Source organism: Gorilla gorilla, chromosome 4 (genome assembly GCF_029281585.2).
Source record: "Gorilla gorilla gorilla isolate KB3781 chromosome 4, NHGRI_mGorGor1-v2.1_pri, whole genome shotgun sequence".
NCBI classification, from domain to species: Eukaryota; Metazoa; Chordata; class Mammalia; order Primates; family Hominidae; genus Gorilla; species Gorilla gorilla.
In genome coordinates, this window is record NC_073228.2 from 150,787,952 (window position 1) to 150,804,122 (window position 16,171).

The window sequence follows — 16,171 nt, forward strand, 5'->3', positions numbered from 1 at the left end:
TCCGCTACATGAGAGTCTAAATTTCTTTTTTTGTTTAGCCGGTTTTGACCCAGATTTTCTCTGACTTGACACTAAAAGATTCTCAATATATCTAGGTGACAACTTTGATTGTTTCATGCTCATCCTCATATTTACTTTTCTTTTTCCAGAAAAACAAGTATGACAGAGGTCTGAAGGACCAGAGGGGACCACTTATTAGCTCATCACAAACTTGAAACAGGCAAAATGTACCTGTCAGAGCCTAAGTAGAACTGGATTGCATGATGTATGGCAGTGATCTTCCAGAGTGCTCTCAAGTGTGTTTGACACTAGTGAACTGTGTTCGAGTTGATTCTCCCTATGGCAGCCCCAAAGCCTAATTATGAAAACATGATAAGATCATTGCACAGTTAGACCATTGCACCATTGGCATTCCTAATAAACAGATCAGCTTAGCCCAGCACGATCCCTAGTGGGTTTGTGGGAAGCCCTTCTTGGGTTTCACAAATACTAAACATTTTCAAATGAATTAGTGAATGGTAGGAGTGCAAATTAATTCAGCCATTATTGAAGACAGTGTGGCAATTCCTCAAAGACCTAAAAACAGAAACACCATTTGACCCAGCAATCCCATTACTGGGTATATACCCAAAATAATATACATCATTCTATCATAAAAGACACATGCACACATATGTTTATTGCAGCACTATTCACAACAGCAAACACATGAAATCCACCCAAAGGCCCATCAGTGATAGACTGGATAAAGAAAATGTGGTACATATACACCGTGGAATACTATGCAGCTACAGGAAAGAAGAAATGGTAGTTTGTTCCTTTGCAGGGACATAGATGGACCTGGAGGCCATTATCCTTACCAAACTAACACAGGAACAGAAAACCAAGTACAGCATGTTCTCATAAGTGGGAGCTAAATGATGAAAACATATGGACACATAAAGGGGAACAACACACACTGGGGCCTTTTGGAGGATGGAGGGTGGAAGGAGGGAGAGGATCAGGAAAAATAACTAATGGGTACTAGGCTTAATGCCTGGGAGATGAAATAATCTGTACAACAAATCCCCATGACACAAGTTTATCTATGTAATAAACCTGCACTTGTACCTGTGAACTTAAAATAAAAGTTAAAGAAAATATCACCTACTTAGATAATGATGTTCTTCTCTGACACCCCTGTGCTGTCTTTGCTTACAAGGACAACTGCAACTGAAAAGCACAAAGTCAGCACAAATAAAGGAATTACAGGTTTCAATGCAAAACCATCTTCACCAAAGTATAATGGTAGCTGCCTGAAGTTGAAGTAACAGTTTGGATCTGGTCTCTTGGACTTCTGATTGTGAAGGATGGGCCCTTCCCAAGTACTGGAGATTTTAAGTACAAGGATAAGAAAGGACAGGACAACAGGGAGTCACCAAAGGGGGGTTATCCAGAGAGTGAGAAAATGGGATACAGTAACCTCTTGCTTTTTATTAGGGCCAGCTTCATAGATGAACAACTTGTGCAGTCACACAGGACCCTGTGGTCAGAAGGGCCCCCTTGTTTAGCTTTATGATCTGCTTTCACCATCCTGAAATTTGAAATACTTTTTGAATAAGGGGCCATAACTTTTCATTTTGCTTTGCGTCCAGAATTATGTAGGCCATCCTGCTTGTTATAGATTTTTATTTCCTTCTTTACTAAAAATCACAAGGAGCAAAAAGAATGTGTTAGTTTGCTGAGAATGATGGTTTCCAGCTTCATCCATATCCCTGCAAAGGATATGAACTCATCCTTTTTTATGGCTGCATAGTATTCCATGGTGTATATGTGCTACATTTTCTTTATCCAGTCTATCACTGATGGGCATTTGGGTTGGTTCACCATATGCGTTTTAATGTAACATGATCTTCTTTTGGTTAACAGTAATTTAACTCCAGAAAATACAAGAAGTTTGCTCCAATATACTGCCATTCCCTCTTCCCTCCTTTGTGCTATTACTGTCCTATATATTAAATCTATACATGTTACAAACCCAACACTACAGTGTTAAAATTATTGTTTCACACAATCCTATGTCTTTTAAAGAAATTGGGAAAAAGGAGAAAAAATATATTTTATGGAATCTTTTATACTAACATATTTATCATTTACAGTGCTCTTCATTTTTTCCTGTGGATTTGTGCTATCTTAGAGTACCATTTCCTGAAGGCCTTCCTTCCTTTGGTACATCTTTTAAAACAGGGCTCCTAGCAATACATTTGCTCAGTCTCTGTTTATCCGAAAATGTCCTTATTTTGCCCTCATTTTTGAAGGATAGTTTTGTTAGATACAGAATTCTTGTTTGACATTATTTTCTTCTTGCAGTATGGATGTGCCATTCTTCCTTCTGGCATCCATGGTTTTAGATGAGAAGCCGGCTTAATTGCATGGATGCTCGCCTTTCTATGGTGCGTGCTATTCTTCTTGCTGCTTTCAAGATTTTCTCTTTGGATTTGGCATACAACAGTTTGACAATGATGTGTTCAAGTGTGGATCTATTTGTGTTTATCCTGCTTGGGTTTCTTTGAGCTTCTTGGGTGTATAGATTAATTTTCTAAAAAATCAAATTTTGGAAGTTTTGGCCATTATTTTTTCAAATAGGTTTTCTGTCCCTTTCTCTTCTCTCCTTCCGACATTCCCCTGGCATGGTTGTTTCTGTGCTTGAGCTTGTCCCACAGGTTTTTGAGGGTCTGTTAATTTTACTGCAGTCTGTTTTCTCACCATTCTCTAGATTGAGTAATTTCTATTGACTTATAGTTCACTGATTCCTTCTCTCTCAAACCTGTTGTTGAACTCTCCAGTGAAAAATTTTAAATTACCGTTATTGTACCCTTCAGCTACAGAATTTTCACCTGGTATTTTTAAAATAAATTCAATATCCTTATTAAGAATCTATTTGTTGATCTCTTGTTACCCCACTTTTCTTTAATTCTTTAAACATGGCTTGCTTTAGTTCTTTGGAAATATTTATAATAGCTGCCTTGAAATTGTTGTCCACGAATATTTGGTAACACTCACAGAGTTTCTATTAACTGCTTTTCTTTTCTTGAGTATGGGTCACACTTTTTTTTCTTAAAAATGGGACATTTAAGATAACACATTGCAACTACTCTGAATTCTGATATTTTTTTTCCCTTTATGGTGGTTGTTGCTGGTATTTTGTTTGTAACTTGCCTGGACTAAATCTGTGAAATCTGTTTCCCCTAGGCTACTAATGCCTATGCTAGTCTAAAATATATATACATTCCTGATTTTATTATTTATTTATTTACTTTTTTTTTTTTTTTTCGAGACGGAGTCTTGCTGTGTCACCCAGGCAGTGCAGTGGTGCGATGTCAGCACACTGCAAGCTCTGCCTCTCGGGTTTATGCCATTCTCCTGCCTCAGCCTCCTGAGTAGCTGGGACCACAGGCTCTGATTTTATTTTTAAACTTGGCTTGCTAGAGGTTGCTCCTGTGTCTGTATAGCCTTAGTGGTCAGCTAATGATTGAACATCATTTATGTTCAAACACCTTAAACCACTAAGATTTCCATCCTTTGCCCTTTTTCACCTATTTTCAGGTAGAGGAGCATATACAAAGTTCAGGCTCTTTTCAAGCTCCCATGAGTCTGATATCTGCTGGACCTTTTTGAGTCTCCTATGCACATGCATTGAGACTTTGGGTAAACCAGAAGCATATAAAGGGCTTCTGTCTCTTCAGTCCCCACTGCCCATATGCACAGCCTCAGCCAGCAATATGCTGTCTCTGATCACAACTGCAACTTCAGGCTGATGGAGCTGATGGCCCTCCCAACTCACTCCCATCCAAGATGATCATTTCTATTGACAACTTTGCTTGGTGTCTGCACTGCCCAGCTCTTCAAACTGGTTGAGTCTCCTTCAACATCTACAGAGAAGCTACTGGTCATCATGGCTTGCTGTACCTTGGCAGAACCTATAGGCTGGGTTGAGGTGGATGAGAGGAGCCCTAGGTCAGAACATCTCAGATTCCCAGTGTTCCTGAGTGATGTCCCATGGTTTTTAAAAAATAAACACGTCTCAGGTTGTCATAGGCCTTTGGCTGATTTCCAGAGCACAAATAGTTGAAGTTTCCAACTTTCACAGCTCTATCATTGCATTTTGGGAAGAGGATTTACCCAACCTCCTCCTAGAGTCATAGCTAAAAGTCCACTCTTTGCCTTGGGTTTTGACTCGTCTCTCTCTTCTTCCTTCATTTTCCCCTTTCATACACTTAAGTCCAACACATGCTAGTGGCTCTACAGCAATAAAATCTTTCTTGCACATATAAGATAACTTCAGCAACAGATTATATAGTACTATTGATATAAACCACACAGATTAACTTGCGGCAAGTAAAAGCATTCAGTGAACTCTCTAAACACCGCTTGCCATCTATACTTAGGCTTGTGGCCTTTCCTGCAGGCAAGGAGTGGTGGATATCTGATGCTGCCTGCATGCTGTTACACCTGTCACAACTCTAGCACACATCACTAAATGACTGCAACTTTCTTCCCCACTAACCCTAGACATGGTCTCAGAATCTTCCCCAGACAGAACTCCAGGCAGCCATTACGTGGTTCAGAAGATGAGACCTTGTAGCCATACTTTCTTCTTTTTTTTTTTTTTTAGATGGAGTCTCACTCTGTCACCCAGGCTGGAGTGCAGTGGTGCGATCTCGGCTGACTGCAACCTCTGCCTCCTGGGTTCAAGCGATTCTCCTGCCTACTCTCTCCTACTCCCTGAGTAGCCGGGATTACAGGCACCTGCAACCATGCCTGGCTAATTTTTGTATTTTTAGTTGAGACGGGGTTTCACCATGTTGGCCAGGCTGGTCTCCAACTCCTGACCTCGTGATCCACCTGCCTTGGCCTCCCAAAGTGCTGGGATTACAGGCGTGAGCCACCACTCCTGACCACCTTCAAGTCCCCAAAGCTGAAATGTATAATTCATCGCACTATCTGCTGTGCTTCCACATATCAGTCAAGGCTTGGGGTTGGTTTCCTGAGGAACATGTCTTTTTTTACTTGTGCCTCAAGCTCAGCTCCTGTGACAGTTTTTCTTCTGAACCTTTGCACTTATTCCTTTGGTGATTTCATTGATTTTCATGATTTTAAATCCCATCCATTTATTGGCCCTTTTTAGGTTTATATATATATATTTTTAGATCAGATCTCTCCCCCAAACTCCAACTCTCTACATGCCATCTCCACTTGGAAATCTAAAGGACACCTCTAAGTCACCATACTCAAAACTGAACTGTTCCCACCTGGGGCCTCTTCCACCTATAGGCTTTTTCCATCTTGATTGATATTAATTTATCTGCTCAGATGCTCAGACCAAAAAAAAAATCGAGTTATTCTTAATTCTCTTCATTCTCTCTCAAACCATCAGGAAATTCTGTTGGTTTTACTTTAAAAATAAATCAGAACCCTGTGCCTTCTTACCACTGTCACTGCTACCATCCTAGTCTGAGAAATACCATCTTTCACAGGACTATTGCAACTGGTTTTACTACTTCTAACTTTGATCTCTCATATTCCATACTCAACATGGCACCCAGAGTGATCCTTAAACCCTGGTATACTATACTCAACATCGTAGCCAGAAAGATCATTTTGAAAAATGAAGCTGATCATATCAGTTTTCTACTCAAAACATTCTGGTGGCTTCCCATTTTGCTTAGGGAAAAAGCCAAAGGCTTTTCAGTGACTTACAATTCTCTTCATAGTCTGTCTTGCCACCTTCTTCAATTCACTCATCTTTCACTACACTGCCTCTTACTCCTTTCCAGCCTTGCTGGCATCCTTAATGCTTCCGGAAAACATGATACTGGCTTTTTGGAGCCTTTGCATTGGCTATTTTCTTTTCCTGAAATCCTCTTTCTTCAAATATCCAAGTGACTAATTCTCTCACTTCCTTCAAGTCTTTGCTCAGATATCACCTTCTCAATGACGCCCACCCTGTATTTATAATTGCAAACCCTATCCTTCCCATCCGTGTGTCCCCACTGCCCCCTACCTCTCTCTTTTTCCACATCCCTCTCACTCATTCCCACATTTCTGTTCTTTTCACAGCATATTACTTTCTACTATATGATTTACTTATTTCCTATCCTTAATGTTTGTCATCTGTCTCCTCCTTCTCTAGAACGTAACTCAAAATGGGTGGGGACTTTTTTTCAGTGACATATCATTTCACTGTTTCTAGAAATGTGCCTGGCATGTAATAGACATTCAAAAAACATTTGTTGAATGAACAAGTCAGCGGCGGTTCTATGGTTCTGATATAGTTTTAGAAAACATGCACCGAATGTGAGAACACTTTCCAAAGAAATGTCAGGAGAAGCATAGGTAAAAGAAATGTCAATAGATTCCATGAAAAAGAAGAGTCCATGGCAAAAAGAAGAAAAGAAAAAAATTGATTGGGAAATGATGGATATAATATACTTATCTTGGTGAATCATGGGGTACATTAGCATAGTAAAAGTTATGAGAAGTCCTACAGGAAAAAAATGGGCTTAATTTTATTATTTAAAAAAAGAATTCAACACAAGCTCAAACTTCAAAAAAAAGATCTCTATATTATATTGTATAAATAAAATAAGCAGCAGTTTTGCGTGTGGGCTCTGGAGATAGACTACTAGGGTTTATATCTTGGCTTGCCATTTACAAGAGTTATTTGATATCTCTAAGCCTCTGCTCTTTTATCTGTAAAATAAGGTAGTATGTATATTACAGGTTTGGGGTTAGAATTAAGATAATATAAGTAAAGAGGGCCTAATACATAGTAAGAACTCCCACAATTTTACAAATTAAACAATGATATAAATGCCTGTGATCTGCCAGTTATTATCCTTGATTCTGGGGATACAGATTAGAAATCGGTCCCTGGTCTCACAGAATTTATGTTCTGTAGGCAGAAGACAGACTAGAAACGCATAAACCAATAGATGAACATTTTCTGATAGTGGCACTATTATGAAGAAAATAAATCAGGGTTATGTGATAGAAAGAGTGGAATGGAGGGCCGCTTTAGATTGAATAGTCCAGAAGGATTTTCAGAGGAGACGTTGCTTATACTGAGAGCTGGTCAGTGAGGATCCAGTCAAGCAAGGGTCTCTCTGGAGGAACAGCAGCACAGGCAGAAGGAACAACAAGGACAGATGTGTCAAGGGAGGAATAAGCTTGGCTTGCTCAGGATTAGATAAAAAGTCCATGTGGCTGGTCATGGGGAGTGCTGGAGAAAAATAGTGTTTTTTGTAGCTGTAAATAACACTAACCCCTCTGGGTCTTTATTTGTGGGATGACTTTTCAATTTATAATTCTTTCTTGGGGGAAAGAAGAGAGGCCCTGGAGGGATTGTGGCAATGGCCCAGTGGTCTGGAGGGGAAGAGAGAGGCAATGATCACAGTTCTACAATTCAGGGAGAACTGACTAGCCTGTTTTGAACAGGCTTCCCAGGTTAAGGTGGTAATCTTTTCTCTCCACCATTCACAAAAAGGGCAGTGGGGTTAGGTGGACATGAAGTGTCAACTCAGAGGATAAGGGAATATGAATTAAAAATGCAGAAGAAAAGGCTTGTACCTGGGACTCATTGACATTGTGGTTTCTCTTGAACCCTGATGCTCTGATTCTTGTTGAAGCCTAAGCTCATTTCTCTTTGTTGATATTAGAATTTTATGTCTAAAATTTCTTTTTTATGTATTCTCATCCCACCTTTCTCTTTTTGGAATGCAGAGACTAGTCTCTTGGATATAGCTAAACATCCAGGAGAATGCTTAGCAAATACTACATGGTATTACTTTTAACTTGCTAAAGCTTAATTGCTCACCATATTATAATAAAGTCCCCCTCACATGTCCAGTGAATGTAAATTCTCACTGGTGTTCCAGCTAGTTGCCTGAATATTTTGTTCACTATTGTGCCAAAGATAATTTTTTTTTTAGTGCTCTTCTATACTCTATAGTCCTATACTCTATACTTCTATAGTTGAGCTCTTCTATGCTCAACTGTAGTTGAAAGGAGGAGAAAGTGATATCTCTGTAATGCAAGCCAGAGCCTTCCGCAATAATACATTGGCAAGTGGCAATGTGATGAAAATGTTTTAAGTTTAAGATGTTTCCCATCTTAGTGTTTCTGAGTGCAGATCCAACCTGCTTGTTATTCTTCTGCTACACAATGGGAAACGGAGGTAAGAAGATTGCTGACCTCCCTGCAGCTTTGAGACAAAATTTCTTGACTGCTAGCTCACAATAGGCCTTCTTGGAACTGTCCGGAAATAGCACCCTCTCTCAATAATCTCTTCTTTCTAAATGGGCAGTGCTGTTTTGATCAACTTAACCCCAGTCAAGGGTACCCTATGGCACCAATTCAAAGATTCAAGGGTTGACTGTTTGCTTATCGAGATTTACTCAGATGTCATCTTCCTTCTTTCTTGGCTTTTGAGGCATTTCATTATTCCTAGCAACTCTAGTCGAGGGTAAACAAGAGGCACTGGGAATAAAATTGAAGCCACTTTTAGCTTCTTATTAGCAGGTATGGGAAAAACCTGGGGGTAACTTGGGTGGGTGGTAGAAAGGACTGAAATTGTCCAAAGTGAGGTTTGAGAAATATCTATGTGTTCTAATTAGCCCCACCTTAGCTTTTTCTTTCCATAACATAGTTTACAGTGAGTTGACTATAAATGGAAAACACTTCTTAATTCTCTTAACAATTAATAAAGAAGTTACTTTCCTATATAATGTAGAAGACTAATTTAGAAGAGAATTGTGTGTGAATGCACGCATGGCATATGTTTGGATGCACGCACATGTGTGAGTGAATGGATTCCCCCAACCTCCAGCAGCATATCCATGTCTGGACATCAGCAATAATCTGAAATATTTCCTGTTATTCTTCCTGAAACATCAGGAGAATTTCAAACTCTTTGAACCTTCCTTAGTATGTTTGAACTGAATCGTTTAGATCGGCCCACCCATTCATTCAGTAACTATTTACAAACATCACTCCCTTTTATTTGTTTGTTTTCCTTAAATTAGGTCAAAGTCATCTCCAGGGAACTGGGATTCTTGAATTCAAGGCCTATTGTATTCTAAGGTTTATCAAGTTATCAGCCTGTCCCTCAGCTTTCTATCCTGGTTTGAAAGGATAATTTGAATTACCAAAGATATTAAATTGATATGGTTTGGCTGTGTCCCCACCCAAATCTCATCTTGAATGGTAGTTCCCATAATCCCCACATGTCGTGGGAGGGTCCCAGTGGGAGGTAATTAAATCATGGGTGTGGTTACCCCTATACTGCTGTTCTTGTGATAGTGAGTTCTCAGGAGGTCTCATGGTTTTAAAAGGAGCTTTTCCCCCTTTTGCTTGGCACTTTTTCTTGTCTGCTGCCACGTAAGACAGGCCTTTGCTTCTCCTTTGCCTTCTGCCATGACTGTGAGGCCTCCCCAGCCATGTGGAACTGTGAGTCCACTAAACTTCTTTCCTTTATAAATTATATTTCCTTTACAAAGTGTTGGGTATGTCTTTATTAGCAGCATGAGAACAGACTAACAAACAGATCTTTGGACAATAGATTCCATGAAGAGACTGAAGACTCTAGTGGCCCAGGTGGCTGAATCTTCTCCTAGCTTTCTTCTTCTTTATATACATCCCATTTGTGATCATGATAAACAAGGTCAAAGAGCAGTGAGAAAAGGAAAACTAACCACCTAGTATATGCAGAGAGATATCAAATGCTGAAGTAGATCAAGAAGACTTCCTTGAGCAAGGTGGCAGGAGGAGAAAGTTATATCCAGCAGAGATATCACAGCTGTGGAGGTATCAAAGAAGCTTTGAGAATCTGGAAGGACAGCTTAGGAAACTGTTTCTTTACCTGTACCAGCACTAAGCATGCTAAAATATTCACGTGGGAATTATATCGTATGCTGTTTTAATTAAAGCTGGTTGTATTCTACCTTGGAATTGTAACTAATTCTGTTTGCTCTTTGAGAAATTCTTATATATATTTTTAATATCCTTTGCTTCAGCAGCTGAGATTTCAAGTAACAGGGATTGGAAAATAATCCCACGTGTTTCCAACTGGATGAATTTTTTGGTTGTAAAGTTATTTCCTAAGATTTTTTTTCAATTAACATATTAGATCCTTGAGGAGTATCCTGGATAAACACCCAAGTTGCTCTTTGGTTAAGTAGAATAGCACAAAGTCTGTATCCAGGGAACCCAATCCTCTGATTACAGAGCAGGTCAAAGCTGCACCTTAATTATTTCTTTAAAAAATCAAAAGATTTTAAAAATGATTATTAGGGAGTTTTTATTCCCATTCTCTCTCAGATAAGTATTTTGGCTATGGCACCTGATTCTTGAGAAAAAAACAAGAGAAAAAAATAAAACCTATTATCAACCACACTTGGGATAACATTAAGGGCCACCTCACTTTATTCTGAAATTTCTACTTCAGGGAGATTACCAAGCTTCCAGAGAGAAGCAAAATGAGACCCATTTAAGAACGTGTGACCTATTATGACAAACGGAAGCTCTGAGGTGTCCTGGAGTTAGAAGAGGTAGTTTTTCATAAGAAAAAAAAAAAAAAAAAAAGAACGTGTTGGGTGCCTGGGGAGACTTTGGCCTCAACAAATATACCTGTAGCTTTTCTAGGTTTAGCTGTAGCCTAAAATTTAAAACTAAATATTTGAAAGTTGTATCCAATTTCCTCAAAGCTGAAAGAGAAATCAGAGACCGAACTTTTTTTTTTTTTTTTGATTGAAAGGTGTTGCTGAGGTGAACAAGGACTATTATTCTAACAACATAGAGCACGTTCTTCCAGATCACCAGCTGATAATGTCAGTAAATAGGTAGGGTTAATCTGAATGTAGAATGATGGAGAAGATAGAATTTGCCTTTGGTATGGAAAAAAAGATGGGAAATTATCACTCTTCTACTGCAAAGCATTCATACTCCATCAGTTACCATTGATTAATTTATGCATTTATTTATTCTCCCTATGATTATGTATTGAACTTATATTAGTTTCTAGGCATTGAAGATTCAACAGTAAATCAGACAGACTTAGATCCAGTCCTCAAAGTACTTAAAATCTATCTGTGCCTCTCAAAATTCATATGTTGAAATCCTAACCCGCAAGGTGATGATATTAGGAGCTGGGGCCTTTGAGAGGTGACTAGATCATGAGGGCAGAGCCCTCACAAATGGAATTAGTGCCATTATGTAATAGGCTCCAGATAGATCCTCATTCCTTCCATCATGTGAGGTACAGCTAGAAGGCACTGTCTATGAGCCAGAACACAGGCCCTCACCAGACTCCAAGTTTACCAGCACCTTAACCTTGGACTTTCCAGCTTCCAGAACTAGGGGAAATAAATTTATATTGTTTATAAGCTACTCAGCTTATGATATTTTATTATAGCCGCCTGAATGGACTATGACACTGTCTAATGAAGGACACAGACAATGATCTAAGAGTAATTATGCCATGTAATCCATGCCAATATGGGGGAATGCCAAGTAGCTCTGGGAGCACTTAGCAAGGCCACCCAGCAATATGTGGGGATGGTGGTAGGCTGTCAGGAAATATATTCCCTGAAGTGGCATTTTATCTGAGGCCTGAAAGTGTGAGCCAGGTAAACGAGGATTGAAAGTAAAGAGGGCAAGAAAAGAGAAAAAAAGAAGTTCTCATAGTATGTTGGAGAAACTAAAAGAAGTTTGATATGTCTTCAGTGTAAAGTTTGGAAAAGGGTAGTAGAAAACATGGCTAGAGGAGGTAGCATGTCTTAAAGCTGTGCCAATCTGAGACCTAACTTCTGAGGTCTGCATATGCTTGGACTCAGATAGAGCTGGGTTTGATTCCCAGTTCTCATCTTTCCCAGCAACTTAGGCAAGTTATTGCCACTTCTAAGACTCATTTTCCTTATCTATATAATGGGGAATATACCTACTTCCTAGGATTGCTTGGAAAATTAAATGATGGAGCATATTTGTACCTGGCAGATTGGAGGTATTCAGTACATGGGAGCTACAGCTCCCATGTTACTACAGTCAAATAGAATGGCATTCCAACAAGGAATAATGTATCAGGAAAGTAAGCTCTGCTGCCATCAGTTTAGGCATCAGCAGAGCCACATATGTTGACATTTTGGGGTAGGGTAACTTCCTGATGTGTCTCAGTATCTTATTCTTTTGAGAGTTTAGCCTTATCCTTTGTTTCAAGAAAGCAAAGATCTCCTGCTGTAAGCAGTGGAGTCATTTGATACAATCATTGTGCCCATCCATTATTACACTTTGTCCTGGTCATTCGTGCTGCCTAAGAAGATGCCTAAATGATCATCCCACTCCCCCTCTGAGTGGGCATAAGAAGTAAATGAAATAAATTAATGCAGTGGTTGCTAATATCTATGTTACCTTCTTTTTGTTATCAGCATTAAGACTCCTTGCAAGCAGGAAAAGAAAAAAAAAACCCTAGACAGTTATGAAGGATGGTTTCTCAAAAAAAAAAAAAAAGAAAAAAAAAGACATATCTATTGAGATTTTTACAGTCCTTTTGATTGCTTTTCACATCACTAGGCTCAAACAAACAGAACCTCTCTGTACAGAGAGATAGTAAGAGGACATGCACAAAGCACTAAAGCTCTCTCTGAGCCAAAAAAAGAAGCCTGTCATCTCATTTCGTTTAGCCCCTACGGCTGTGGGCTTGGTTTTTCTATGTTAATACTCTAACACACCTGTACTGAGAATTTACTCCTTGCCAGGTAACTGGGGATCATAGAAATAAAAGACATACTCTAAGCCCTCCTGAGGTCCTTGTTCTGTTGTGGGAGACAAACCGGTGAGCCAGGGTTTTTTTTTTTTTTTTCTTCAATGCTGTCTAATGGACAGTCCCTGTACTAAATGCTTCATATGCTTTATTAAAGTCCTCCAAATCATTCTTCGAACTAGACAGTACAAAATTCCATTTGTGGATAAAACAATTGAGATTTAGAAGTGGCTACTAGGCTAGGTGTGGTTGCTCACGTCTGTAATCCCAGCACTTTGGGAAGCCAAGGCGGGCAGATGACCTGAGGTCGGCAGTTCGAAATCAGCCTGGCTAACATGGTGAAACCCCGTCTCTACTAAAAATACAAAATTAGCTGGGCGTGGTGGCACCTGCCTGTAATCCTAACTATTTGGGAGGCTGCAGCAGGAGAATCGATTGAACCAGGGAGGCAGAACTTGCAGTGAGCCGAGATCACACCATTGCACTCCAGCCTGGGTGACAGAGTGAGACTCCGTCTCAAAAAAAAAAAAAAAAAAAAGGGGTTACTAGTAACTTCCCCAAAGATAGATAGGTAGTGAGTGGCAGAGCTGGGATGGGGCCAGGGCAGTCTTGCTTTTGCACTTTATGTCACGCTACCTCCACACTCCTCACAGTCTGTCAGTGGGTTACTTTGATATGTGTTATTAAGGTGTTACTTAAATACGAAGTACTGTGGAAGAACTGTGGGTCCACAGAGAGGAGGGGCTTTTGACAGAAGGCAGAGAAAGAGAAAGATGGAGTCAGAACAACTTGCCAAGGGAGGTGGCCTCTGCTCTGAGATTTGAAGGCTGAGCGGAGGATGGCCATGTAAAAGTGTGAGGAAAGGAGACATCCTTTGAGCTAGAGTAAGCTGCAGTTACACCTTCACGGAGGCTTAGGGAACAGGATGTCTTCAAGGAGCTGCAGGTCGCTCGGTACAGCTCTTGGTTATCTGCAACAATAGAGGGAATGTGTGGGACAGATGATCTGAAATTTACGTCTGTTTGGCTTCTGTATGTACAATGTTTTTATTTATTTATATTCTGCCTTGTTCCACAAAGGTTTTGAAAGAAAATTCATTACATGGTTTTTATGCAGTGACCTTCCTAATTAAGTTTTTCTCAGCACTGTCATGTTCGTCTTTGTATTCCCTGAGCCATATGCAGAGAGACTTGAACAAAAGTTGAATTGAATTTGCATACTTTGAGCACTCTGTAAGCAGTTAGCAAGGGCAACTGGTCCCAGAAGCTTGTGGGTGGAAAGGAAAAATTTTACTGGGCCAAAACGTAAAATTGCTTAGATTGAGGTACCGTATTTCATGGATTCCAACACACTATTAATTATAGGTATGCTGTTATTAAACTTGAAGTGCTATCAAAAAAGAAAAAATCCTGTTCATTAAATTATAGCACAATATAAACTCACTATCTATTGCAAGATGTACTTTGATTTCAGATATATTAAATGTGGAAAAAAACGTGTCTTTAAAGAGAAAATGCATGGTGATATTAACTCCCACCCCAAATAGTCAGAAATTCTAAAATGTACTGATTCCCTGGTTGACATGAGAGAAAATGAGAAGTCTTACACATTTCTGGATGGCAATTTGCCCAACAACCTAAGCCCAAAAGATTCTGCAAACTCTTTGACCTAGCAATTATATCTCTAAGTCTGTGGGTTCGGTTTTTCTATGTAAAAAATAATTAAAGTTAAAGAAATACTAATTTAAATTTAAAAGGTTACATTGCATTTTAAAAATCAGGTAATAAAGTATTTGTTATAAAATTACTCCTGTGAAAAAATATATTTACATTTCATGTTTACATAGGAATTAAAATCTTGAATGACATATCAAAATGTTGACAGAGATTGTCTGGATGAAGCAATTTTGATTGATCATTTTATGTTCTAATTTTTCAAAAATTGGAAAACTACTGGTTAGATAATAGCCTTTTTTTTTTTTTTTTTTTTTTGGAGACAGAGTCTCCCTCTGTTGTCCAGGATGGAGTGCATGGAGTGCAGTGGTGTGATCTCAGCTCACTGCAACCTCCGCCTCCCGGGTTCAAGTGATTCTCCTGCCTCAGCCTCCTGAGTAGCTGGGACTACAGGCGCATGCTGCCACACCTGGCTAATTTTTTGTATTTTAGTAGAGACAGGGTTTCACCATGTTGCCCAGGCTGGTCTCGAACTCCTGAGCTCAGGCAATCAGATATGGGCCTTTAAGTAGACAATACACATGTGGATATTGGAAAATTAACACCCTTGTCTTAGAAACTTTATTTTTTATGAAGTAGGCTCCTGAATCTTTCCTGTCTCATCAATGAGTCTGTCCAGGCTCCAGGTGGTTCCAACTGAGGCCCTGGTTAAAAGGGTGTGAAGATTATTTGATTCCCAATTGGAAATACAGCTTTATCACCTGGAATTTTCCCTTAAAAGTTGATACCTAGAAGGAGAAAATAAAAATAAATACTTCTACCTCAGGGTACCAGAGGGTCTGGGGAATGAGATCTTTAGGATGTAATCTTAGTCTGAGGCAAACTGTGAGACCCTGAGCACATGCAAGTCACGTTCAAGGTCCTGCGAGTGGGAAAGAGGGTGATGAGCAGAAGTCAAGCTTAGGCTTCAACTTTTGCCATCGCTTAAATGGTAAATCCTCCATCTCTAAGAATCACACTGCTACAAATTCACAACTTTTGTTTTGTAAGTCATTCATAATTCTTCATAAATGTTTTTTCTAAAAGACAAACTTTTTGGTGGCCTAGACTCCACTTTAAGGGGAAAATGCAACACTGACTATATCTATTTATGAGGTGAACTGGACCTCCTGCTTCATAGAGGAAACATTTTTGAATGGTCAAACATAGTATTCCTGCTTGAATAGGAAAAATTGTAACTATGCTTTTGGTATTTGTATTTTATCCCCAAATTAGTGAGTTGCCTTTTTGACATTTTTTCAAGGTAGCTTTATATTTATGTATAGCTTGCTTTTAAAAAATAAGCTGTTCTTATACTTCCCAACATTATATACCTAACTGTTCCTTAATTTAAAGCTCAGCTCATGTACAAGTTTTATTTTGCAATCAAGTTTTATTTACTTGTTTATAGAGTTTGGCTTGTCATTGCTTTTTGTCAGCTCTGCAAGGTTTGAGCCATTTGTAATCTTTGAATATTTACATAGTATCTATCTACCTACATCTATTTTTTATATAATGTATGGCAGTTGTAACCTAAAAGAGTAAAACAAAGATTTCAAGTGCCATGGAAGTCTAGGTCAAGAAGAGATGAGTTAGCATTTGGTGAATGAAAGTATTCTAGTGGGCATCTACTGTCTGTCTTTCTAGCATCATTTTCTTCTTTCTC

The 16,171-nt window shown here is 39.2% G+C and overlaps 1 protein-coding gene across 7 annotated transcripts in view; it reads right to left on the reverse strand.

Annotated features, from left to right (window-relative positions):
* The window catches only part of PPP2R2B (protein phosphatase 2 regulatory subunit Bbeta), a 482,712-nt gene that overhangs the window by 327,514 nt on the left and 139,027 nt on the right, over positions 1-16,171 (reverse strand). The window lies entirely within an intron of this gene.